At 46.0% G+C, this 27,188-nt stretch overlaps 1 long non-coding RNA gene across 1 annotated transcript in view; it reads left to right on the forward strand.

The window, feature by feature from the left end:
* Window positions 1-26,134, forward strand: part of LOC116455179 — a 31,272-nt gene extending 5,138 nt beyond the window's left edge. The window contains exon 3 of the long non-coding RNA XR_004244320.1: window positions 25,825-26,134. This is a non-coding gene — a long non-coding RNA (uncharacterized LOC116455179). The remainder of the gene's footprint in view (window positions 1-25,824) is intronic.
* The last annotated feature ends 1,054 nt before the right edge of the window (window positions 26,135-27,188 follow it).

The raw sequence follows: 27,188 nt of genomic DNA on the forward strand, positions 1-27,188 counted from the left end.
AATGTTTATTTTAATGAACGTAAATTGCTGATGTGGCTCCTAAGCTAGGACTGTGTGTTTAGAGCACTCTCTAGTGTTGGCACATCGATAAGTTACTGTTTTAGTTAATTATTGTGTCTGTTTAATCTTCAGTTATTTTAAATAAATACAAGGTCGGGATTTGTGTTAACTGTGGATTCAATACTAAAGTGGTTGTCAGCAAATTAGAGATCGGGTATCATTAGTGCCCAGAGTATCCATTAGATTATCAAGGGGTTATAATATGGCTTTGCAGTTGATGTTATTTTGCCAAAAGAAAAGAGAAGTGAAATGGAAATACTTAGATTTGTTCTTTGAATTGAGAGTCAATTGGGACTTGAGAAAGAGGATGTTGAACTGTTGGTAGCTCCTGGAATGAGGAAGAGAGTAACTGACAGAGGAGTGGAAGGATTTTCAGCTTGGAAACCAATGAAAGTCTGATAGTAGGGACTTATCCCAAGAAAGCTATAATGGTATTTAAAATACCCCCGACTAGAAAGATAGGCCAGTGATATTTGGATTCATTGTTCCTAGAAATTTGAGTAAATTGTTAGCGAGCAGTGTGGAGCGTGTCCAATAGTCAGATGCAAAAGCTGTAGCTGTGTTAGTGGAACAAAGCCCAAAAAGGGCAGGGAGAACACTGCAGGGGAAAGACAAAAATGAAACCTGTTCAAGGAGTAGGAGACAGTAGATGATCATATTTCTTGCACTTACCCTGGGTGGGATCCTAATAATTAGGTTCGATGGGAGTTATTAATGCATTATCAAAGACTGATTATATCTGTAATGAAGCATGCTATTCTAAAGGGGATTAACCTATTTAAATCATACCAGATAAAGCAAGAGAGGGAGGTATCACCCTCTGATTTCTATGATTAATGAAGACAGCTGGAAAGTATAGAGACTTGGATCCTGCTTTACAAGCAGTGAAATTAATGACTATAGGTGAAGCACAAAGAAAACTGGGGGAGTCAGCCCCGGCTGACCCCTTGGTTACATTAATGCTGGGGAATGAGAAAATTGATTTCTAGTGGATACTGGAGTGGTGTATTTGGTTTTATGTACATGTAGAGGAAAATCTAGTGAGGAAACTATTAAATGCCTTTGGTGGCACTGGGGAGAGTGAAAATCTGCCATTTTTCCAACCTTTACAATTCAAGATAGGTAAACAGTGGTTAACACATCAATTTCTGTATATGCCTGAATGCATATTGCATTTGTTGGGAACGGATATTTTAAACAGTTTAATTAAACAAGCAATATTTGAAAATGGACAAATACAAGTATGCATTCCAGAAAGTAAAGCCCTGGAGGCCCAGATTTTTATGTTATTACAGCAACCAAATGGAACAGAAGGAATCCCAGAGAAGGTGAAGAGTGCTGTCACTCTGACCACCAGAATTGCAGGGAAATCAAAAGCAGCAGAACCAGGAAGAATACAGGTGAAACCTTATGCCAGACCAGTAAGGCAGAAACAATATCCTTTACTGGATAGAAGAAAAATTAGAAGCTAGAAAAGGGTTTGAAGAACTAATTTCTAAATTTGTGCAACATGGATTACTAAGGGAATCTGAGTCCTACTGGTAAAGAAGGCACATACTAATGAATACAGGCTAGTCCAAAATCTCAGAGCTTTTAATAAAATCATGCGAGACCTACACCCCATGGTAGCAGATTCTTACACACTTTTAACCACAATTAAGGAATCTGATGAGCAATTCACTCTTGTGGATAAGGATGCTCTCTTCTGCATACCCTTTGAAATGGAAAGTCAGCCCTTTGTCAAGGAATGAATGGGAGCTTCAGACAAGCCTTACCTTAGCCTCAGATTTTTGGCAACAGCTTAAATTTAAGAAACCACTGACATGCAAGTTCTAAGGATGGCAGATGACAAGTCTATTTATAAAATGAGTTATTTATTGAACAGAAAGTAGATAACAGACAAAAGATCTTAATCAGAATTACTTACTACACAATATAAACCAAAAAGGATTACTAGTAGATTACATAAGAGAGTGCTAAAATACCAAGGTAGCATTAAAGCTAGCAAAGGAAATAGTATTGATTAGCAGTCAAATGTTACTTACCACCAAAATGACAATAATGTACACAGAGTCCTTTCACTCAACCTCCAGAGTAACCTCATCCCTGCTCTGGGGAGAAACTCCACAAATCTCTAGGGAATGTGCTTTGTGAAAGCTTGGTGTAGCTTTCATAGTTTGTAAAGTGAGGTGTCTGTCGGTCAGAAATCCAGCCTATCTTTCCAGATCTCACTTCCACAGTAAGATGTTTATTGTCAGCTGGGAGTGTTAATCCCATGGCAACAAAATAACTCACTGCAAGACAGCTTGTCCTATTTGAGTTATTTCACCAGTTAATAAGCAACAGATAAGCTCTTTTTGGGGGGTGAGATGCCCTGCTACACCCTTATTTGCCTTTGAATGGGAAAGTCTCTTGATGGGACTGTTTGTGAAACACAGGGTCTAGGTGCTTTTTTCCCTCCTAAAAGAATTGTCATCCTCCTTCAGGAGCCCACCATCAAAATTTGGACATTGCTTCCAATATTGAATATGTCTAAGGATTGCTCCCACACAAAAGCTGCCAGGACAGAAAGGGCTTGCTGGACTCTGCCTCCAGTAGACTGATGGTTATCTGCAGCACCAACAGTAGGATTAGATGTTTCCATTCTCAAGGAAAAGTACTGTCGTTCATAGTCAGCATCTCAGCTCCAACATTTGGAGACAGGCTCAAAAATTTAGTATTTCCAGGGATTGCTCCAGCACAAGATGTGCCCAGGCAGAAACATGTCCTTTTGTGAGAGACTAGAGGAGATTGATGTTTCAAGACTTTTTGGGGTGCATGTGTGTGGGAAAGGGGCAGGTCAGGCCTTGCCCTGGCAAGGCAATATACTGCCCTGTACACCCCAGACCTGTCTAGAGCCAGTATCCCAGCCTGGCAGTGGCTGCCAATGCCTGGCACACCAGAGGCAATGCTCTACACCTTGCCTCTGGAGGCCCTAACACAGTGCCTGAGTGGCTAAATGACTGGAAGTCCCACCTGGGGCAAGGGCTCAGGACGGCTAAGTGGCATTTAAGGCTAAACACGAGGCAAGCATATGTCTTAACCATACCTCATCTTGGAATTTTTGTTAGGTGAACACCACTGGAACACAGGAGTTGGTAGCTATATGTGTCCTTTTCTATATCTTTTCTGTCTTTCTCTTTCTTCTTCTTCTAATTCCCTCTTCTCAGAAATGTGAGTAACTTGAAATCAAAAGGGTTTACTAAGTTGAACGGGCCAAGTTAATGGTTTGAGAAGTGTTTTATGTTGATTGAATGCTGCTCTAAACCTTTTTCCTGAATCCCCTGATTTTCTGAAGTTGCCAGTAAAGTCTGTTTCTTTGTTCTGACCTCTTGAGAATATCTTGTTGGTATTTCTCCCGTGCATCTAACTCGGTGAACCACCATAAGCCCTTTTAAAAACCTTGTCAAGTTAGTTTTTTGTGGCCTTACACCCTTACATCCCATGGGCAGCCTATCAACTGCACCGGAAACAGTGGTGCTAGGTGCTTTCCTTCCTATTTATCATCATCGCTGGGGAGTCCAACACCTCAGATTGGATACCACCTCCAGTATTGAATACATAAAAGGATTGCTCCCATGTATAAGTTTTCAGGACAGAAAACTCTTGCTGGCCTTTACCTGCCCTTGGCAGCCTATCATCTGCACCACCAGCACTGGGAATATGTCTGTTACTTCCCAAGAAAAGGTCATTATTTTTCAGGTATCCACCTCTGATATTTCTCTTTAGGCTCTAAAATTGAATATATCTGACACAAAAGGTACAAGCACCAAAAGCTGTTGCTGCCCTTTACCTCCCATTGGCACCATATTATCTGCACCTGAAACACTGGGCCTAGGTACTTTCCTTCCCATATAAAAGGACTGTCAGCCTGTTTCGGGGACCACCACTGAAATTTGGATACTACCTCAAACAGTGAATACATACAAGGATTGCTCTCACATAAAAGCTTCTGTAGATACAAAAATGCTGCTAGCAAGGATTTTCTTGCTATTTTCTAAGTCCGTGGGAGACTTTTCTCTCTCACAGAAGAGGTAGCAGAGAATGTAAACAACCAAGCCACCTGCAACCTTGAAAAGTCTTGTTTATGGTATAGTAGAAAAATATTTTGACAATGGATGTTTTAGGATTTTAGCCAATCACCCCCCAAGGGGTGGCTGATCCTTTGTCCAATTAGACTATGAAGAAAAAAGTCTATAAAAGAGTTTGTAAAATAATTAAATAAATCAATCTTGATGCACAATTCCTGCCTTCTGGATCTCTCTCTCCTCCTCCTCCCTATGGCTGCGGGACACAGTGATATACCCTAGGGCCCAGGCCTCTGCGGTAATATTTGGGGCTGCCCAACGTGATCTGCACTCTCTGACGTGTCCTGCACGCTGCGAGCCAAGACGAATTTCTCTAGAGGTACGCTGTTCCCCTTCGCCCCCGGGACCGGGAAGTCCAACATGACTGAGAAATGGGAAACAGTGGCTCACAAACCGACGCTGTGGTACTGGTCTGGAAAGGTGTGTTCAGTATGATGCACACCTCCATTCCTGAAAACTCAGTTCGGGAATTATTAGACTGGGCTACCTTAAAAGGGATTTCCATGGACAAAGATACTGCCCTGGACTTTGCCTTATGGCAGGAACTTGGCTGTGCTGTCCGACACGAGCTCCCGACTGGGGAGCCAGCAGCGTTAGAATTATATCAAACCTGGCATTCTTTATTTATTAGTTATTTATTCTGCTGACAGACCTTGACTATAGCAGCAGAGCTGGCTCGCCTATTTCAGTGATGAGTGACGGAGGAATGTCCGAGGGGGACCCCACTGACCGGGCTTCTGGGGCAAATGATGGTGGATTCGGAAACCCCTCCCCCGGCTCCACAGGCAGAGCCTGTGCCGCCTCACCCTGCACAATCGCAGGACTCCGCGGCCCCCAGAGACCCCGTGCCGGCAGAGGTGGCGGGTCGGGGCAGCGGGAGGGTGCACAGCCTGCCTTGCTGCTCAGCTTGGCGGCGGCCATGGCTTATCCAGGGCCGCAAATTAGCGGCTTAGGAACTTGGACGCCCAGAGTGGCTCCTAGTTCGGTTGCGTATGCACCTGGATCTAACTTCTTAGCCGGCGTAGCTCCGGGCGAGACTGCGCCAAGACTGCCTGGGTGTGGTCCGCTGCCCTCCTTGGCACTGGACTGTTCTGCGCAGCCACAGAACTGAGCCATTGACCTTTTAATGCAGCATCTGCCTTTGCTGACAGAGTTACCAAACATATCCCAAAGGTTGGAGGACCTGTTTAGATTGCTACTGCAGCGGATGCCCGAGCCACCCTGCCATGCTGGGCGCGCCAAGCCCGCACCGCCAGCACCACCCACGCCGCCCGCAGGAGCCGCGGCTCCAAACCAGGAAACGGTGTGGCCGGCGGCGCACCCGGAAGCAGCGCTGCCACGGTAAAACCTGGAACCGGCGGCGGCTGCAGAGCAGCAGCCGAGGAGCGAGAAACAGGAGCAGAGACGAGTGCGGCGCCGAGCGCGGCTGCAGTGCAAGAGACAAGCGCGGTGCCGAGCACGGCTGTAGCCCCAGAGACGGCAGCAGCAGCTCCAGTACCGGCTCAGTCGGAACTGGCCGAGACGGCACCCTGTAAAGAAGCTGCTGTCCAAACTGTAGCGCAGCCAGCTGCAGTCTGTGCTGTCTGTTCTGCCTCTAGCGAACTTAGCCGAAGTGGCCCTCTCCATCCATTTCTGTTCACTCCCAGCACCTCAGAGTTGCCTTTGCCTGATGATTCATCGTCAGGCAGTGAGGCAGATGAGGTTCTAGCCCCAGGTCGTCAGGCGGCTGTAGCTGCGCGGTGAAGAAAAAGGCTGCGCTGGTCTCGCCCCTGGACCTTTCAGTACTGCACGGTAACAGTGTGTCCAACCCACTACAGGCGCTTCTTAGAGTCAGTTAAGATGCGAGCATTGGAGGAGGGTGACTGGAGGTTATTGGAAACACTTGGAATGCCAAATAGATCTGAGGATTCTGGAGGTAACCGGGAAGCTGTTACACTTCATCCACAGGCTGTGCCAGAAGTTCAGGATGGTAGGGATTCCCCAAAAGGGGAGATCCAAGCTTTCCCAGTGTATAAGGCTCTCCCAAATCCAGGCAAGCATGATAAGCATGAGGTAATTGCTTGGAAAGTTGCCCAGGACCTCCAATCCAAGGTGGCACAATATGGGCTAGGTTCTGCTGAGGTTATGCAGATAATAAGGGTGATAAATACAGATTTGCTTTCTCCATTTGATATCAGACACTTAGGTCAAATTCTATTTCAACCTGTACAATTTACAGTTTTTGAGAAAACCTGGAGAAAGCTGGCTGGCAAGGCTGCATTAGGGAATATGCAGCTCCCTGCTGCTGATCCTAGACGGACAGCAGGAATGGATGCTTTGATGGGGACTGGTCCCTTCTCTGATCCCAGTCTACAGGGTACCTTGTCCTCTAGCGTCCTGCAGCAATAGAGTTATCTTATAAAACAAAAAGGGGGAATTGTAGATACAAAAATGCTGCTAGCAAGGATTTTCTTGTTATTTTTCTAAGTCCGTGAGAGACTTTTCTCTCTCACAGAAGAGGTAGCAGAGAATGTAAACAACCAAGCCACCTGCAACCTTGAAAAGTCTTGTTTATGGTATAGTAGAAAAATATTTTGACAATGGATGTTTTAGGATTTTAGCCAATCACCCCCCAAGGGGTGGCTGGTCCTTTGTCCAATTAGACTATGAAGAAAAGAGTCTATAAAAGAGTTTGTAAAATAATTAAATAAATCAATCTTGCTGCACAATTCCTGCCTGCTGGATCTCTCTCTCCTCCTCCTCCCTATGGCTGCGGGACACAGTGATATACCCTAGGGCCCAGGCCTGCGGTAATAAGCTTCCAGGACAGAAAGGTCTTGCAGGCCTTTACCTCCACTAGGCAGGTGGTCATCTGCAGAACCAACAGTAAGGCTAGATGTTTCCCTTCTAAAGGGAAGGTAGCATCATTAAGACTGTGCACCAAACTTTGGAGCTGAACTCAGAATTGAGTATGTTGAGGGATAGCAAAACCAAAACCAGTACCTAACAGCCTGTTGCCTGCACCTGAATCACTGGGACTAGGTACTTTCCTTACCTTCCTACCAGTCTCTTGCCTTACCCCTCCCTTGACTTGCATTGCCCACACCATCCCAGCCCAGCCTTGCCTTGCCATGCTTTGCCTCACCTGACCATCACTTTTCTTCCCTTGGCCTTGCATGTCCCTGCCGTGCCTTGCCTTTCCTTGCTTACCCTTCACTTGCCTTTTATACCACTCCCTGGCCTTCCCTTGCTTGCCTGTCCCTCCTTCGGCTCTGCTTTCACTGCCTATCCCTCCTTTGCCTTGCCTTGCCTTGCCAGCGCCTCCTTGTCCTTTGCCTATCTATCCCTGGACTGCCATGCCTGTCTCTCCCTTGCCTTAACTTCTCTACCTCTCCATTGTCTTCCCCCTCCCTTGCATTGCCTTGCCCACCTCTCCCTTGCTTTCCTTTCCCTACCCTTCACTTGCCTTGCCTTGACATGCCTACACCTCCCTTGACTTGCCTGCTGCTCCCTTGCATTGCCCACACATGCTTTGCCTTCCCTGTCCATGCCTTCCCTGTCCATGACTTCCCTTATCTTTCCTGCCTGTACCTATCCTTGCCTAGGTTAGCACTTCCTTGCCTCCTCCTTCCCCTGCCTACACCTCTCTTGTCTTGCATTGCTTTGCCTGCCCCTCCCCGCCATGCCTTGCCTTTCCCTCATTGGCCTTTCCTTGCCTTGCATACCCCTTCTTTGCCTTGCTTTTCCTTCAACTTGCTGGCCTTGCCTTGCCTACACCTGCCTAGCCTTGCCTTGGTTTGCCTACCACTTCCTTGCTTAGCCTTTCCTACTCTTCTCTTGCATTGCCTTGCCTACCACTCCCCATTCTTCCCCGTCTACCTGTGCAATGCCTCACCTTTACTACCCCTCCCTTGCCTTGCTTTGCCTAGCCCTCTTGTGTCTTTCGTTTACTTCCCTACCTCTTCCTTGCCTTGCCTTGCAACCCCCTCCCTTGCCTTGCCTTCACCTCCCTTGCCTTGCCTTGCACTTTCCTCCCTTGCCTTGCCTTTACCTTCCTTGCCTTGCCAACCCCTCTCCTGCCTTGCCTTCCCTTAACTCCCACTCCCTTGCCTTGAGTTGCCTTACCTGCCCCTTCTTTGCTTCGCCTTTCCTTGCCTACCATTCCTGTTCCTTACCTTGCTTGCCTCTCCTTTGTCTTGTCTAATCCTCCCTTGTATTTCCTCCCCCCCCTTGCTTTGCATTGTCTTGTTTCCCATCTATGTCCTGCATTGCCTTCCCCTGCCATGCTTTGCCTTGCTCACCCTTCTATCCCAGTACCATCCATGACAGGGTTAATTTTTGCAGTAGCCAGGACAGGCATCGCCAGGACCCTGAGGGTCCTGAGGGTCACGCAGAGGGCAGAGCAGTCCTTTCTGGTAGAGTGGTGAAGCAGTCTAGGTGGTACTGGGTTCCACGTGGTGAGCACTTGTGTGTGAATCATTCACCTCTCTTCTACGCTTTGTTATTGTTGCTGTTACTGTTCGTTTCTTATTTCATTGCTGTTGCCAGTAAATTGTTCTTACCTCAACCCACAATTCTCGTGTTTTGTGCCTCCAATTCTTTCCATCCTGCCACCAGTCTGAAGAGAGCAGAGGGAAAGTGAGCAAGCAGTGTATGGTTCAGAGTTTTTAAGTGGGAACACTGAATTGGGGAATACCATTCCTAAACCATGACAGTCTTATTTGGCACCCAACATAAAGTATGAAGGGTTGAGTTAAAAACAGATCTGCCCAGAGTGGTTTGGAAACAAATTTGATCTATTTGCTGTATTAGGTACAGAGACACTGGTCATAACATTGCTTTGTCTGTTCATGTGGTTATATATATTCCTGTATATGTAGTATGCACTCGTCATGATGGGGTTTTTTCAGAGGGAGAAGGATTGCTGTGTTGGTATACTGTGTGATAGCAGCTTATGATGTAACATCAAGAGCAATGAGGGTCATTTAGGATGTATATTCAGTGTTGCTCTCCTGCCATTGACTTGAGCTTTACCTCTGGGAATTCATTAACAATTATGCCCAGTGTGTAGGGAGAACAGGGCAGGTTGACTTTCCTCAGTTTTTCACTCCCTTATTCTCCTTTCAGGTGTGTTGCAACACCTTTTGAGAATTTTGAATCCACTTTGGATGTTAAGGAAAGCATGTTCTTGTTGTCAAAGTCTGCCAGGTCTCCTCTGTGGTCATGTTTAGAGTCAAGAAAGAGATTTCTAGGAAGGTTATTCAGAGGTCTGCCCAAAGCATGGACAGTCATGAGTAGCACAGAATATGGGGGGAAATGAGCCAGTTTTGGGGGAAATTCTCTGCTCCAGTGGTTTGGGAGCTCTCCCCTGAACAACTACAGGACCCTGATAAAGTGACAGAATGATGGCAAAGCAAAGCTTCAGCAACTCCTGAGAGGAGCAACTTATTGCAGTATGCTGGGTCCTGGCTACTATTTATCAGACACTGCTCATCACTAGACAGTACCCTCAGAGGGAGGAGGAGGAAAGCAGAGCAACAGCCACTGTGGCCACTCAAACTGCAGCTGAACCAGAAGAACACCCCGTGCCAGAAGAAGAAATACAAGACCAAATCAGTTTGCCTAGTGAGGGATGAAGAGAAAGCAGGGCCCTCAAAACAGGAAGGAGAGGCAAAGCCAGAGATAATCCCTATACCTGGGTGAGCTGCAAGATACGTAAAAAAGATTTCAGCCACTGGTTGTATGAGCCCCTGGTGGCCCAGCTCCTCCAGTACTGGAATATCACAGCCGATGATGTGAAACTAGAGGGTAGTGAAGCCCAGCAACTGGCATCCCTGTCCCAGGATGTGGGCATTAACAAGGGGATTGGGAAGAGGACAGAGACTCTCAACCTCTGTAGGCAACTCCTGTCAAGCATGAGGGAAAGGTACCCCTTCTAGGATGATCTATTAGTGCACCAAGGCAAGTGGAACACCATAGAGAAAGGTTTCCAGTATCTGAGAGCTGTGCTGGAGGTACTCTATAAGGCTTTAAGTAACAAGCAGTCCCCTGTAGATCCAGATGAGGTCCAGTGTACACAATCCACGGAGTGGAAGTTTTTAGGGAGCATGCCATCGCCGTATGCCAACTCATTGACTTGGATGTCAATGAAAGAAGGAGAACAAAACAGTGCTTCACATGACTACCTGACTCTGGCAATATGATGATCTTTTTACTCTCTACCAATCTGCACCTTGGCTGCGGAAAGACTGTCCAAGACTTCAAACAGACTTGAACGACTTGAGCAAGTTAAAGAGGAAATGTCCCATGTCCCACCAGCACGGACCAGAGTCTCTGCTATTGGGAGCAGCTGCCCCCTCTGCTCAAGAGAGAGGGTACACACCATGAGGAAAGCTGTGGTTTTACCTGTGTGACAATGGAGACGACACAAAGTGGGATGGAAAACCCACCTGTGTCGTAGCAGCAAGAGTATGTGAGTTGAGAGGTAGAACAACCACTGCAGGAAATTCTACAAGGATAAAAGCTGCTCCAGCTTCCAGTGGGAAGCTCCTCAGACAAAACAGAATAGCTGATGTTACTTCCAATCCTCTTGAAGGGACCTCCAGTTTATATTTACAAGAGGTGACCAATGAGTACTATGACCAAGATTAAAAGGGCCCTGGCTCCAGCCAGGTGGAGGAAAGGGACAATCGGATCTACTGGACTGTCTGGATCCAATGGCCTGGCACATGAGACCCGAAAGAGTACAAGGCTTTAGTTGACACCAGGGCATCTTGATGCCATCAAGATACCTAGGGGCAGAATCTGTCTCTCTTTCTGGGGTGACAGGGGGATCCCAACAGCTGAAGTGTGCCTAACTGGGAATGAATGGCAAAATCCCCCCATTGTGACTGGTTCAGAGATCCTGTTCATCCTGGGCAAAAATGACCTCAGGAGATGGTATTTCCAGGACCCAGAAGGGCGTCATTGGCCTTTCAGGATAACTGCTGTACAGACAGAGGAAATTTGACAGATGAATCCCTTGCCTGATCTCTCACAGGACCTTTTTGCTGTGGGACTGCTGAGTGTCAAAGAACAACAGCTACCAATCGCTACCACAACAGTGCATCGTCGATAATACTGCACCAACTGGGACTCCATGCCGCCGTCCATGAGACGATTCATGGAGAGCCAGAGACTTCTCATCAAGACTCGTTCATCCTTCAGTAGCCCCATGTGGCTTGTGCATAAGTCCATCGGAGAGTGGAGACTGACAGTGGACTATCGTGGCCTGAACGAAGTCATGCCACCGAGTGCTGCTGTGCCAGACATGCTGGAACTTCAGTATGAGCTGGAGTCCAGGGCAGCAGAGTGGTGCCACCATCAAAACTGCTAATGTGCTCTTCTCCATTCCTCTGGCAGCAGAGTGCAGGCCACAGTTTGCTTTCACCTGGAGGGGTGTCCAGTACTGGAACTGCCTGCCCCAAGGGAGGAAACACAGCCCAACTATTTGCCATGGACTGATCTAGACTGGGAAGGGTTGGATCTGAACTAGCAACATAAGGGTGAGTCATTTCTGGCTTGGTGGACCCAAGATGCCTCAGATCATCAGGGAAGAGACACAACATAAGAGATGGACTCATGATTCAGGGGTGGACTTAACCATGGACACCATCTCCCAGGTTATTTATAGCTGTGAAACATGCTGTGATCAAGAAGGGCCCAAAGGGTAAAGCCTCTGTGGTCTGGGTGTCAATGGTCGAAATATCAATCTGGGGAGGCCTGGCAGATCGATTACATCACACTCCCACAGAGCCTCCAAGGCAAGTGCTATGTGCTGACAATGGCAGGAACAACCCCTGGACGGCTGGAGAAGCACCCTGTGCCTCACGGCACTGCCCAGAACACCAACCTGGGCCTTGAAAAGCAAGTCCTGTGGTGGCATGGCACCCCAGAAAGAATTGAGTCAGACAACGGGACTCATTTCAAAAGCAGCCTCATAGACACCTGGGTCGGAGAGCACAGGATTGAGTGGGTGTATCACATTCCCTATCAGGTACCAGTCTCTGGGAAAATTGAACAGTACAATGGACTGTTAGAAACCACACTGAAAGCAAGGGGTGGTGGGACCTGCAAACATTGGGATCTACATTTAGCGAAGGCCATCTGGTTAGTTAACCCCAGAGGCTTTACCAATTGAGCTGGCCCTGCCCAAACAAAACCTCTACACAGTGTAGAAGGAGATAAAGTTCCTGGGGTGCCTCAAGCAAAGGCAAACCTACCCATGGACATGGGACTGCTTTTGCTCAGTGGATGTACCTGGATGCACTTGGTGTGTAATGCAGAGGGACAGGAAAACACGATATGGGCCTCAAAGGAATTTGAATTTTGGGTGAGAACAGTCTGTAATGTTGAATCATATAATATTGGTTGCTGAATGACACTGTGTGCTGTAACTACCATGGACAATGAGTATGGAGTGCTCCAGATACACCAGTCATGAGTTCCTGATGCAGCAACCAGCTGATAGCATACCAGCCCTTCTGTCCTGGAAGACATCTAGGATGGATAGAATCCACAACTATGGACTAAATGAACTCAACAGGCATTTTGGAGGGGCAGCCATGGAGTATGGAAATTACTTGATGTAAGAGTATAGAATAAGGGGTAGATAATGTCCTGGTTCCTGCCAGGACAGGGTTAATTTTTTTCAGTAGACAGGAAGGGAATGGCCAGGATCCTGGAGTTATTCTGGTAACCTCATGCCAGATACAGGGGGTAGAGTGGTGGATGGGTCCCTTCCAGTTTAGCTGGTGGCAGAGGGAGTGGTTGGGTAGCAGAGGGTTCTGTATAGTGAGCACTTGCATGTGAATTGTTTGCCTCTCTTGTACACTTTGTTAATGATACTGTTGCTGTTACTGTTTGTTTCTTATCTCCTTGCTGAAGTAAATTGTTCTTATCTCAACGTGGGATTGTCACCTTCCTCTAGTTCTCCTCTCCATCCTGCCACAGGGAGAGTGGGGAAGGAGAGTGAACAAGTGGTGTTTGCTTTGGAGTGTTTCAGTGGGAACACTATGTTGGGGAGTAACATACTGTTGTGGTTTTAGTTTAGTCCTAGTTTTTTTCCTGTCAAAGGAATTTTTTCCCATATGCGTGTTGCTAGGGGACAAATGGCTGTACTTAGGAAAGACAAAAGAGGGGGGTGGGGCGGGCCTGGCCACTTTTTTGTTTTCACCTGGGTGTGGGGCAGTTCGCTCTTGGCATTCTCGGGGAGAGAAGCCTGGTTCTTTTCGGCCGTTTTTTTTTCTTTCTGTGGAGAAAGATCCCAGGACCCCCAGCCCACCTTCCCTGTCTTGCTGGAGGCCGGGCTGTGGCCGCCCTGCCCCCGCTGCTGATTCAAGCCTTCGCTGTGTTGTAGCTGTGCTTGCCCTGCCTGCCTGGGCCTCTGGGGGGTTCCCCATTTGGATACATCTCGTCTGTCCTCTGGGATATGTGCTCATCCCTGCCGCTCCAGCCTGCCGCTCCAGCCCGCCGTTCCAGCCTGCTGTTCCCGAGAGTCCGGCCGGACACCAAAGCCTGCCGTGTGGGGTTTGTGAAGTCTTTGTTCCATCCTTCCCTGGGACCCCAGGGCACCAGTGCCGCGTGCTCCCCGAGCTCGCTCCGGAGCTCCCCCTGCAGCCGCGGGGGAACCATCGCACCTGCCCTGCTCACCGGGAGCCGCCAGCGCCCCTGCCGGCTGCGAGCGGAACTGCACCCGAGGGGAAAGGGCCTGACAGCCGAGACGGCTGGCACTGGGTTTGTGATTGCTGTTACTGCCATAGTTGTTGTTGTTTTGTTTGACTGGTTATATACATATATATATATGTATATATATATATAGTAAAGAACTGTTATTCCTATTTCCCACATCTTTGCCTAAAGGCCCTTGATTTCAAAATTATAATAACTCGGAGGAAAAGGGGTTATATCTGCCACTTCAAGGGAGGCTTCTGCCTTCCTTAGCAGACACCTGTCTTTCAAAACCAAGACACATACCTAAACCATGATAGCCTTCATTGCCTTTTTATGCCTACCCCTGCCTTATCTTCCCTTGCGTTACCTGACCCACCCTCTCCTTTTCTTTATTTGCCTACCCCTCATTTACCTTGCACTGCTTTCCTTTTCTCCCATTGCCTTGCCTTGCCTACCCTCACCTTGCCTTGTCTTGTGAATACTCTCTTGTATTACCTATACTTGCCTGCCCCTCCCTTGCCTTGTCCTGCCTTCCTATCTCTCCTTTCTTTGCCTTGCCTTGTCTACCCTTCCATTATCTTGCCTAGCCTACCCATGCCTTGTCTCGCCTTCAGTTGCCTGACCCTGCCTTGCCTTGCCTTACCTTGTCTATCTGTCCCTTACCTTCCAAGGCAGGAGAAGACAGAGGTAGGCACAGTAAGGCAAGGCAAGGCAGGGGTAGGCAAGGCAAGGAAATGCAAATGAGGGGTAGGCAAGGCAAGGCACATGAGGGGCAGGCAAGGAAAGGACATGAAGTTGTAGGCAAAGCAAGGCAGGGGAGGGATAGGGAAGCCAAGGAAAAGAAAGGAAAGTGAAGGCAAAGCAAAGGAAGGGAGTGCAAGGCAAAGAAAGGGAGGGCTAGGCTAGGCAAGGCAAGGAAGGGATGGGTATGGCAGGGCAAGCCAAGTGAAAATAGGCAAGGCAAGACAAGGGAGGGTCAGGCAAGGCAAGGGAGGAGTAGGCAAGGCAAGAGAAATGAGGTGTGGGCAAGGCCAGGCAAGGTAATGCAGTGCTGGGCAAGGCAAGGCAATGCAAGTAAGGGGTAGTAAAAACAAGGCAAGGAAAGGAAAGGCAAGGAAAAGAAAGGTCGGCTGCTTGTAGAGGGATTCCTTGTAGAACAGGGGCCATATGATACCCCTGGAAAAATCAGACAACCCAGGGCTGCTGAGGAAAAACCCCTGAACTGGCCCCTGGCTGCAGGCAAGCCTGGAAAACACCTGGCTGCAGGCAGCCCTGAAAGTCCTTGGCAAAGTTATATACTGGTTGGCTCCCCCGCAGATTAGAGGCCATCTAGAGGGACTGGGCTTGAATCTTTGCAAAAGTAGATATAAGCCTATATAGTTAAACAGTAAAGGGGAGAACGATGCTCAAATCGTATCGGTGCATGTGTCGTTACTCTGGCTAGCTCTCCAGCACTCGAACCTCCCCCGAAAGCTGCTCAAGACAAGGTGGGGGGAAGACAAGGCAAGGTGAAGCAAGGGAGGGACATGCAATGAAGGGAAAGGTAAGGGAGGAGTATGCATGGCAAGGCAAGGTAAGAAAAGGCAATGCAAAGGAAAACAAGGAAAAGGAGGGGAAGGAAAGGCAAAGCAATAGATTGGTAGGTAAGCAACAGCATGGCAGGGAGCAGTAGGCAAGGCGAGGCAAGGCAGGTGCAGGCAAGGCAATGCTCGAGAGGAGTAGGCAAGGCAAGAAAGGTGTAGGTGAGAAAAAGCATGGGAGAATTAGGCAAGGCAAAGGTAGGGGTAGGATAGGCAAAGCAAGGGAGGGGTAGGCAAGGCCAGTCAAAGGATTAGTAGGTAAGGCAAGGAAGGTGTAGGCAAGGCAAAGGAGGGGTAGTCAGGCATGGGAAGGAAATGCAAGGCAAGGCACAGGTAGGGTAGACAAGGCAAGACAATGGAGGGTTAGGTAAGGGAAGCCAAGGCAAGGGAGGGCAAGGCAAGGAAATGCAAGGCACAGGAGGGATAGAAAAGTTAGAAGTAGGCATGGCCAGGCTAGTCAGGGCAGGTAAGGCAAGACAATTGGGTAGGCAAGGCAGAGGTAGGGAGGGGTAGGCAAGTGTGGGGAATAAGGGGTTGAAAACAGAAGATTAGTGAGGAGAAAGAAAATTTCTAGAATTGTTTTCATTTAAAGACCAACACCTGGGAGATGCTAAAAATACTCAATGTGGGAAATTTAATGTGTTTGTGTTTGCTTTGGGTTGTTTTCTGTTTGCTGAAAGAAGTGGAATTCTCTCGAAGAAAACAGTATGTTGTTAAAGCCTTAAAAGCATTTTTCCCATAGGCTTGGGGCCTCCTTGTCAGGGGGGGAAGGGAGATAAGCACCTTGGAGATTATAAAACAGCGCCTTGTGAAGGACTGTGCCTGCGCCAGACTTTTTTGATATGTGAGGCCAGGAACAGCCTGAGCGCTTTTTGCCCCTGCTAAGTTTGGGTTCATTTAGCAGTGTAATGTCTCTGTCTGCCAGTGAACTAATGGAATTCTCTTCACACTTTAGCTGTGGATCGTGGCTATCTGGTGTTACCTTCATATATTCAGTTCAAACACAAGGCAAGGAAGTGAAAGGCAAGGCAAGGGGGGGGTGGCAGGTCAAGGCAAGGAGATGTAAAGGAAGAGGTAGGTAGGTAGGTAGGACAAGGGAGGCATAGGCAAGACAAGGCAAGGTAGACATGGCAAGGCCAGGCAAGAGAGGGAAAGACAAAGCAAGAGAGGCATAGACAGGGCAATGCAAGACGCAGGGAGGGACAGGAAGAAGCAGGGGTAGGTAATACAAGTCATGGCAAGGGAGAGGTAAGGCAAGGCAAGACTAGCAAGATGTAGGCAAGGAAAGGCAAAACCAGGAAAGGGAGGGGTAGGCAGGGCAAAGCAACTCAAGGCCAGCTGGCAGCAGGCAAGACAAGCAGCAAGGAAGGGGCAGGCAAGTAAAGGCAAGGCATGGAGAATGAAAGGGAAAAGGAGAGGGGAAAGCCAGGGAAGGCAAGGCAAGGGAGAGGTAGGCAAGGCAAGGGTAAGGCCAGGCAATGTCAGGCAAGGGAGGGGTGCACAAGTCAAGGAGTGGGAGAGGAAGGCATGGCAAGGCAAGGGACGTGTACGCAGGGTAAAGAGAGGGAGAGTTAGGCAAGGCAAGGGAAGACAAGGGAGCAGTAGGCAAGGCAAGGCCAGGCAAGGGAGGGGTAATGCAAAACAGTGCAATCCAGGGGAGGCGGAGACAATGCAAGGCAAGACATGCACAGACAAGGGAGGCATAGGCAAGGAAAGGTACAGGAAGGGAAGTGTGGACAAGCCAAAACAAGGGAGTGATAGGCAAGGCAAGGGAAGGCAGGGGTGGGCAAGGGAAGGGAAGAGCAAGCAAAGGTAGACAAAGCAAGGGAGTCATGAGTAAGACAAGGGAAGGCAAGGTAAGGCAATGGAGGGTATGGAAAGATGGCTGGGGGTAAAATTAGAGGAAACTGAGAAGTTACATCCTTACAGAGGTTATAATGGTACAGAAATTATAGGGTAAAATACAGTTGCTCCCTGGATGGAATGTGGTTGGTATGTTGGAAACCTATTCCACGATGATTCCCTACATCTACAATCTGCAATCATAGCACCTGCTAAGGGGGATAGAACTGAGGATGGAGTGGAGTGGCGACGCCGTGTCCAGGCTCTGTTAAACTGTTGCAGAGAGGTGAACTCAATGGTACTATGCAGCTGATAAACTGCATAGCACCTGTCAACCAGGGGAGATAGGAGATGTCTTAATGCTAAGCCGACAACTGTGGGAAAACCACTCTCCTCAATGAACTTGGTTCATTGTAGCCTAATGGCAATATTAATGCACACCTCGAACCCAAAGGTACCCAAACTCACCTCCAAGGTATGACCACGCCTCACTGGGTATGTGGTCTATATTTTTTTGTCTGTATCCTTAAAAGGAAAGTGAGAGAATTTTACACCAATCAGTATGTACGACTAGAGTCACTCAAGATGCACCTAAACATAGAGAAATAGTATAAAAGTTGAGAATGGGGGGAAAGTTATGGAAGACTCCATCGTAACTGCTGGGATCAGTCAATGGTCTGAACCTGTCTCCTCCCCCATAGGGATGCCTATTGGATAAGAACCGTACTCCATCTGCACTGAATACTTTTATTGGAGATTAGACCTTGTCTGTGTATTGCTTTGAATATGTTTTTGCAGTCAGATACTATCACTGACAATCCTTAAACCTTAACCTGTCACAATTTTATATTAATAAAAAATGTTATTCCATAAACTGTTCGTGTGAGTCCTTCGTGGGTGCTGGCAGTCACCGACAGTAACATATTCAAATAAAGAGGAAGACCCTCTGAGAAGTGATAAAGTGGGAAGACCTGCTGAAAGGTCTCCCTTATGCTGTTGGTGCTGTTTCCCTGACTAAGTCAGTCAAACCACCCTCCAATCCAGTAGGACTGCTCAGTGAAGAATCCCCCCAACAGGAAAGGCAAGACAAGGGAAGAGTATGCAAGGCAAGGCATAGGCTAGGAGTTGGCTAGGCAATGGGGTGGCTTACAAGACATGGGAAGGGAGGGCTAGGCAAAGCAAAGAAAGGGAGGAGTTTGCAAGGCAAGGAAAGAGAGGGATTGGGAAGGGAGGGCTAGGCAAAGCAAAGAAAGGGAGGAGTTTGCAAGGCAAGGAAAGAGAGGGATTGGGAAGGCAAGACAGGACAAAGGAGGGACAGACCTGGAAGCGGTAGGCAAGGTAGACAAGACAAGGCGTAGGCAAAGTAACACCAGAGAGGGGTTGGCAAGGTAAGGCAGTGTGAATTACAGGAAGCTTGCTACAGCAAAAACCCTGAGAAGCAGTGAAGAAAGCAAATTACACATGATCTGAAAACAGGAAAGGCGTCTTGGTTTTTTGAGCTTGCAAATTTTGAGGAAAATAACAAACTGTCAGGCCGATGAATTTATTACAGATCTGCATCCAGGTTTCGTATGAACAACTGAACACAGATTCTCACACTAAGAGTATAAGTATTGTCTTAACTCTACAATAAACAGATTCATTTGCTCTCAGCTTGTGAATCTCACATTCATATGCCACAAATGGTGCCCAAACAGGGACTTCATTACTACTGACATGATCCAGTCCAATAATATACCCTGACTGAACCAACTGTGGGTGTGTTTAGCTGATCACCAAAGAGCTCCTTTCATTGCTAGCTATAGAAAAACCTAGCCTTTGTGAGCCATCAGGAAGCATTTCTGATAATGGGGCAAAGTGCAACGAAATCCCAAAACTTCATAAAGACTCTCTGTTGTACATCACCAGGGAACAAGGATAAAAACTCCAACCCCAAAGACTCATACAACTACTTATATGGGTCAGACAATTTTGTCCCAGGTACCGATCAGATGGTTCCTATGACCTTACTCACTGGCAAAAAGTTGGTGAATGTTTACAGACCCGCCAAATCACTCGTCATGATGTCCACCCTGATGGTATTATTACTTGGCATATATTCAGCTTTGCTACAATTTAAGGACACAGATCATGTCCTTGCACATGCTCCGCCTTCATCACCATGAAATACTGTTGTTTTTGTTGATGAAACGTCACCTGAAGAGAATGATCCGGAGAAAGAGGATCCATTTGATCCTAGTCCTATTGACTCTGGACAAGAACCAGATTTATATCCTCCTCTAGCCCCAGTATGTGCTATGGCAACATCTGCTCCTAGCATGGAAGAAATACTACAAACAGCATGCAAAAAAGCTGCAGCAAATATTTCACATATTACACCACCATCTTGTCAGCGATTGAGAGACGGGATGCAGCTTGATGCAAGCAAAAGCTGTTTATTGTTTCTAGAGCATGGCTTATATACTCTTTCTACTACCTTAGTGGAAACCACAATATCCATGTTTCCTAGCAACATTAATTAACCATCATCTTACATGATTACCTTTAAACAAGACACAATGTAATACATAATGTTCCTTCTGCTTCAAGTTCTTGTTTGCTGTTCTAGGGCTTGTGGCCCACTAAGGTTAAAATGTCCACATCACTTACCAACTCTGCAGAACTTTCTGCTCGACTTCCCAACTGTCTCTCCATGCCATCTTATACCGCATCCTATTCCTCTAGTGACTATGATGAAGAAACAATACTGCCTATACAACCTGAGCCAAAAGGTTTATACAAAAATGCCAGAGACGAACGCTGGAAGAGGGCGATATTGAATATTTTCAATCAATGCCTGTTGTATATTATAATCAAAAGCCACATCACAAACAATTGTCATATGAGATGGTAAAAGAACTGAAAAGATCAGTGAAAGAAAATGGTTTACATTCCTCCTTTACTATGAATTTATTGGATGCAATTGCAGAACCACATACTATGTTACCAGTGGATTGGAAATCTCTTTTTAAGACAATTTTGACAGGAGGACAATACTCTGTCTGGTAGATGGAATTTTTAGATTTGACTCAAATCAGGTGTTGAATAATGGTAATCAACAACCACCCATTAATATCACTGCATCACAGCTCTCTGGCACAGACATGTATGCTACTGCTTGGGCACAATTAAGACTCTTCCCCCTCAGGCACGGAATCAGTCTGCTGTTATTGCCATGAGTGCACTACGAAAAGTACCTGATACAAAAAAACTAGAGTCTGGTTTTGCTGCTGTGAGGCGGGGGCCTTGGGAACCATACATTATCTTTATTGATCAATTATAATCTGCTGTTAGGTGGCAAATTGATATCCAGAAAGCAGCTGTCTTAAAATCTCTTGCTTATGAAAATGCTAACAAGGACTGTAAAAATACCCTGTACCCAGTATGTAACCGTGCTGAACTTTCTATTATATCAAGACATGCACTAATATCAGCTTGGAACAATTCAAAGCAGAACTAATTGCTACTGTGATAACCCAACAACTGCAAGTGGCCAGAGCAGCTATTAAGTGCTTTGAATGGGGAGAATTAAGACATATTAAGAATCAGTGTCCAAAGGGACAAAAAACCAATAAAAAGTCCAGTAAACCTTGTCCTCGCTGCCAAACAGTTTTGTTGGAACAATCAATGCCAGTCTAAATATGACAAAAACAGCAACCTTCTTCCACAGCAGAGAAACTCGAAAACAGGCACAGAGTCTGGTGCCCCCCAATCCAATGGGACCACACTCAATCAGGCACCAATACAAGCCAAGCCTTACAAGGAACACCCCCAAGAGTGCCGGCCTAGACTTGACTGTCAGCACTAGCACAACCCTGAATGATAGCTCAGTTCACCTACTGCCCACCTCTGTGTGCGGGCCACTGCCATTTCAAACTCTTTACTCCTGGGACTCTCCTCTACCACCCACACAGCACTATTTATATTACCAGGAGTCATTGATACTGACTATAAAAAAGGAATTTGAATCATGGCTTAGACACCTAATCCTCCCTGAACTGTGGTACACAGAAGCCAACTGGCACAATTAATACCGCTGCCAGCAATTCCCTCTTCAGCACCAATCTTACAGCAACAGCAAAATGCAAGAAGATTTGAGAGCACAAGCAACCCCACAAATATTTTGGTCAAAAGTCATAAGGGTACAACAACCATTACTCACTTGTCAAATAGAATCTAAGTCTTTTACAAGTTTAGTTGACACTAGATGTTTCCATCGTATCCCAAAAAGAGGAACCCCCTGAGTGGCATCTGGCACCCTCTACTGCAATTGTAGCAGGCGTCAGAGGTCAGCAGATTCCATGGCAGTCTACAAAGGAATTGAAAATCATCAGATCGGAGGACAAGACTGCCACCTTGCAGCCATCTGTACTCCTGATCCCGGACACTTTGCGGGAGCAAAACCTGATGACACAATGGGGTTTGATCATTTCAACACGTTTTTGATAGGGGCCATTGATGAAAAGCCGCTTCTTAAGTTGACTTGGCTTTCAAACAGGCTGACCTGGATAAATCAATGGCCCCTGATAAATGAGCGGCTTCACCAAGCCCAAATCCTTGTACAAGATCAGTTACATTTGGGTCACATAGTCCCTTCCATGAGCCCATAGAATACACCTGTTTTCGTTATTCCTAAGAAATCGAGAAAGTAAAAACTTTTACAGGATCTCAAGGCAGTCAATGCAGTCATTTCACCTATAGGGGCATTGCAACCAGGAATACCTAACCCCACAATGATTCCAGAACAGTGAGAATTAGGGATAATTGGCTGAATAGACTGCTTTTTTACAATTTCTTTGCAATCAGACGATGCACCTAAATTTGCCCTTTCTTTACCATCTGTCAGTCATGAAACCCCCATGGAACAATACCACTGAGTTATGCTACCTCAGAGTATGAAAAACAGTCCTACTATCTGTCAATTTGTCATTCCCTCAGCGATACAACTAATACAGCAAAAATATCCATCTGTTCTGATGTATCACTACATGGACAATATTTTATTTGCTTCTGACAATTCTCCATTATTGCATGATTGTCTTGCTACTTTGAAAGTAACACTTGCCAGCAAAGGCTTGCGTGTAACCACAGAAAAAATCCAAACAGAACCTCCCTAGAAATACCTGGGTTTCAAATTATTAAAGACAACAGTCATGCCACAGCCAGTAACCCTAAAAACAGACATACACACATTGAACAATTTACAAAAACTATTAGACACTATTAATTAGATTCACCCTTTATTGGGAATCACCACAAAATAATTATCCCCCTTATTTCAGTTATTAAAAGAGGACCCAGACCTCTCTTCCCCATGGCTGTTGACAAAAACTGACCAAAAGGCTTTAAAAACTGCAAGTGATAAAATCAGTAAGTCCTTTGCCATGCGTCGAAACCCAGATTTGCCTTTGCGGTTGTTCCTGATTTTGCAATCTTTCCAACCCTATGCTCTTATTAGTCAATGTGATGCAAAAACATTGTCTCTGGCCATTAGAATGGGTTTTTCTGCCACACACCTTTTCAAAAACTATAACCACTCAACTTGAGGTGCTTATTCAACTGCTGTCAATGCATCAGATGACTCTGATGCCAGAACCTGACAAAATATGATCCAGCAGTAACACATCTCCCTATTACTGAAGCAGAATTAGAAAATCTATTCAGGGATTCACTGTCATTTCAAATTGCCCTTGCGGACTATAATGGACAATTTTTTCACGCATAGCCTTGACATGCCCTACTACAATCCTTCAAAGAACTTCCCTTCCAACCATGGCATTTACAGAAAAAAACCCCTATCCCTGATTTAAAGACTGTTTTCACTGATGGATCAGGAAAAACATACAAAACTGTAACTCTGTAGAAAAGTGATAAAAGACAGTAAAAACATTCAATAACGTTTCAACCTAAATCTACCCAGCTATTCAAAATAGCAGCTGTGGTAGAAACATTTCACCCTTTTTCACAAGAACCTATAAACATTGTTTGTAATTCTCTTTATGTTGCAGAAATCATTAAGAGAATTGAACATTCATTCCTGAAGGAAATTTTTAACAAAGATCTTTTTGTGTTATTAACCACACTGTAAAACTTTTTACTTAACAAATTGTTGGGGTTTTAGTTTAGTCCTAGTTTTTTTCCTGTTAAAGGAATTTTTTTCTCATATGCATGTTGCTAGGGGACAAATGACTGTACTTAAGAAAGACAAAAGAGCTGCCCATTGAGGGTTGGGTGGGCCTGGCTACTCCTTTTTTTCACCTGGGTGTGGGGGCGTTTGGAGAGAGAAGCTGCAGAGAAAGGAGCTGCTGGTTCTTTTTCTTTGGCCATTTTTCTTTCTGCTGGAAACAACGCTGAGATCTCAAAGCTGTTTTCCCTGTCTTGCTGGAGGCTGGGCTGTGGCCACCCCACCCCGCTGCTGCTTCGAGCCTTCGCTACGCTATAGCTGTGCTTGCCCTGCCTGCCCGACCTCCGGGGGTTCCCCATTTGGATACATCTCATCTGTCGTCTGGGATACGTGCTCGTCCCTGCCGCTCCAGCCTGCCGCTCCAGCCCGCCGTTCCAGCCTGCTGTTCCAGCCTGCTGTTCCCAAGAGTCTGGCCGGACATCGGGATCGGCTGCCCAGGGGTTTGTGAAGCCTTTGTTCCATCCCTTCCCGGGATCCCAGGCCGCCAGTGCCGCGTGCTCCCCGAGCTCGCTCCGGAGCGCCCCCTGCAGCCGCGGGGGAACCATCGCACCTGCCCTGCTCACCGGGAGCCGCCAGCGCCCCTGCCGGCTGCGAGCGGAACTGCACCCGAGGGGAAAGGGCCTGACAGCCGAGAAGGCTGGGACTGGGTTTGTGATTGTTTGCTGTTACTGCCATAGTTATTGTTGTTTGTTGGACTGGTTATATAGATAATAGTAAAGAACTGTTATTCCTATTTCCCACATCTTTGCCTAAAGGCCCTTGATTTCAAAATTATAATAACTTGGAGGGTGTCCTGGGTTGCAGTGTATTCTGTTACCATCCCCATCAGCTGTTGAAATCAGGTGGGGCAGTGTTTCCTTGCCTCCTCCCCCCAGACTATCTTGCTGTTAATAGCCCATCATTGTCCTGCCGCATGACTCAGAGATAACTCCCTCCCGACTATCTTCTGTTAATGAGCCTAATCAACACTTTGCCTCATGACTCATTACCCCATTGTGAGATGCTCCACCCAGAGGGAGGAACCAAGCATCCCATCGTGGATATAATCTGAGGCTGAACACCAGAGACACCGGCTTCTCACTGGATTTCCAGAGGACAGGAGCTACACAGCCACCACTGGACTTCCTGAGGAAGAGCAGACTGTTTTACTACAGGATCACTGCTTCAGAGGACTGCAGCCACCATTCTACCAGACTGCTACCACCACCGTGCCTAACAGGGTGTCAGGTTGTACCTTGACTCTGTCAGTTTGACAGTGTTTTTCTTTTACCTTTTTTTCCCCTTTTCTTTAATTTCCATTAAATTGTTATTCTGACTTGGTGCCTCCCACTGGTTTGTTTTCAAACTAGTACAGAGGGAAAGGGGTTACATCTGCCATTCCAAGGGAGGCTTCTGCCTTCCTTAGCAGACACCTGTCTTTCAAACCAAGACACAAATCTCATGAATATTACATACTACATCTTAGGTCACACACCACTCTGCCGAGACCTATAATGGAAAGTAATGCAAGGGCAGATGCCCTCACCATGACAATCACTATGCCACAAAAGTTAGGACAAGCAAAACTTTCTCATGATTTCTATCATAAAAATGCCCAAACACTAGCCAAACAATTCGATCTAATTTTGCCACAAACACGAGATGTAGTAAATACTTGCTCACAATGTCAACAGACTCTTTTCTTTGCCACAAATATTAAGTACAAACCCACAAGAATTGAAACCTTTGGCAAACAGATGTAACACACATATTGAACTTTGGAACTTTTAAACATGTCCATGTTTCCATTGACACCTTTTCAAGATTCATAGTAACAACAGTACACAAAGGTGAAAAATCAAGAAATGCCACCTGACATTGACTCTGTACCTTCACCATGATGAAAATGCCCCAACAGATAAAAACAGATAATGAATCCACATATACATCTCATAAAACACAAGAATTTTTCCACACTTGGGGTATCAAACACATTACAGAAATTGCCTATTCTCCAGCAGAACAAGCCACAGAATTAAAGGCACAGTATATATTGTAAAATATACTACAGAAACAAAAAGGGGGAATCCAATAGGTATGGTCCCTCAAGAGCAGCTTGACAAAGCAACCTATGTTTTAAATTTTTTTAATCTCTCCACGAGCGATGACCTCACAGCACATCAAAGAGGTCTAGGTCAGACCGCTGATGGAGAAGGAGTTTACCCAGAAGTTACATACAAAGATGTGCATAGTGGTCAGTGGAAAGGTCCTGTTCCACTGTTAGCTTGGGGGAGAGGTTATGGATGTGTTTCTTTACCTACAGGACTATCCATATTGGGTCCCAGCGAGATACATCAAACCCAACCAAGGACAACAATGAATCTTGTCATCTTTCTTCTACTATACTGCCGTCAAGTGGCAGAAGGAAGAATCTACTGAACCCACGTCATTCAACCACTGATTTTTCACCCTCTGACTTGGAGTCCAAATCCCGCCCTCAGCGACAATGGAACAAAATGGGTAGGAGGAACTTGGCTTCCTCCCCTAGATCAGGATATTGTAGATACATACAGTATTAATACTACTTTTGTTACTGATTTACCGCCTATATGCTTAACATGGACTCAAACAAGTGCCTCTTTTACCTTTACCTTGTGCTAACTTTTCATACAATTACATTAAATATTATGTACACTCAGAAACTGCAAGAAAATTGACTGCTATTACATTGCCGGCCATTCTGTCTACCTCCAACAAATCTGTGGATACCACTCCACCTCGTTTCCCCAAATGTCTTTTCACACCCATCTCCAATATACAGCATTTGGAATGGACATCATGTATAGGACAACAGCCACAACAACAATCTTTGCAGTATAAGAAGGTAATTGATTGGAAACCACATGTTATCCTTAAAGAAAGTGGGACCAATAGAACTATCCTCCCAACCCAAAAGGCAAACCACAGTATTGTTTGGCATGCTAGTGGGATGGCCAGACCATTAATTTAGTGTTATTTTAAAAATCAGTCTCCTGTGCACAAACATTTATGGAAAATATTGTTACCTGCTTTTGGCAATAGGATATACCTATTATTAGTAAAATTAGATAAGAATGCTAGAATTGCTAATTTAACACTTCTAAAGGAACAATTACTAATGACTTATATTTCACACCCATATATTTTTGCTTTAGCTAATGATTTTTAGATAGATTATAAAATGGTTTGTATTTTTATCTGCTGACTCTTTAGTTTTCAAATCATGTATAACCTACGAAAATATATAGACATAACTATTCTGTCCTTCTTCCATTTAAAAGAAGATCTGAAATTTGAGTACCTGTAAATTGGACTTGAGAAAGACAAGATGGTCTTTCAAAATTAGCTTGAATAGTCCAAGAAGAAATCCAAATGAGTAAGAAATGAGATCACAAATTTCTGGGTTAGTTAATTTTTACTATTTTTTCTGCCATAATGCCATAACCACAGCTTCTGTGGCTGTTGCTGCCTTAACTTGTTCCATTCAAGCTGCCCATACCATAAGACAAGCTTTAACTGGTATCACAAAAGAATTACAAACACAACATTGATAAAGAAATAATGGCTAAATTAGACACTTTGAAAAGTGCTCTTTTATGGGTAAGCAAAAGAGTTGAAGCCCAAAAAACCTCATCTCTCCCTGCACTG

The sequence above is a fragment of the Corvus moneduloides genome, chromosome 23 (genome assembly GCF_009650955.1).
Source record: "Corvus moneduloides isolate bCorMon1 chromosome 23, bCorMon1.pri, whole genome shotgun sequence".
In the NCBI taxonomy this organism is placed as follows: Eukaryota; Metazoa; Chordata; class Aves; order Passeriformes; family Corvidae; genus Corvus; species Corvus moneduloides.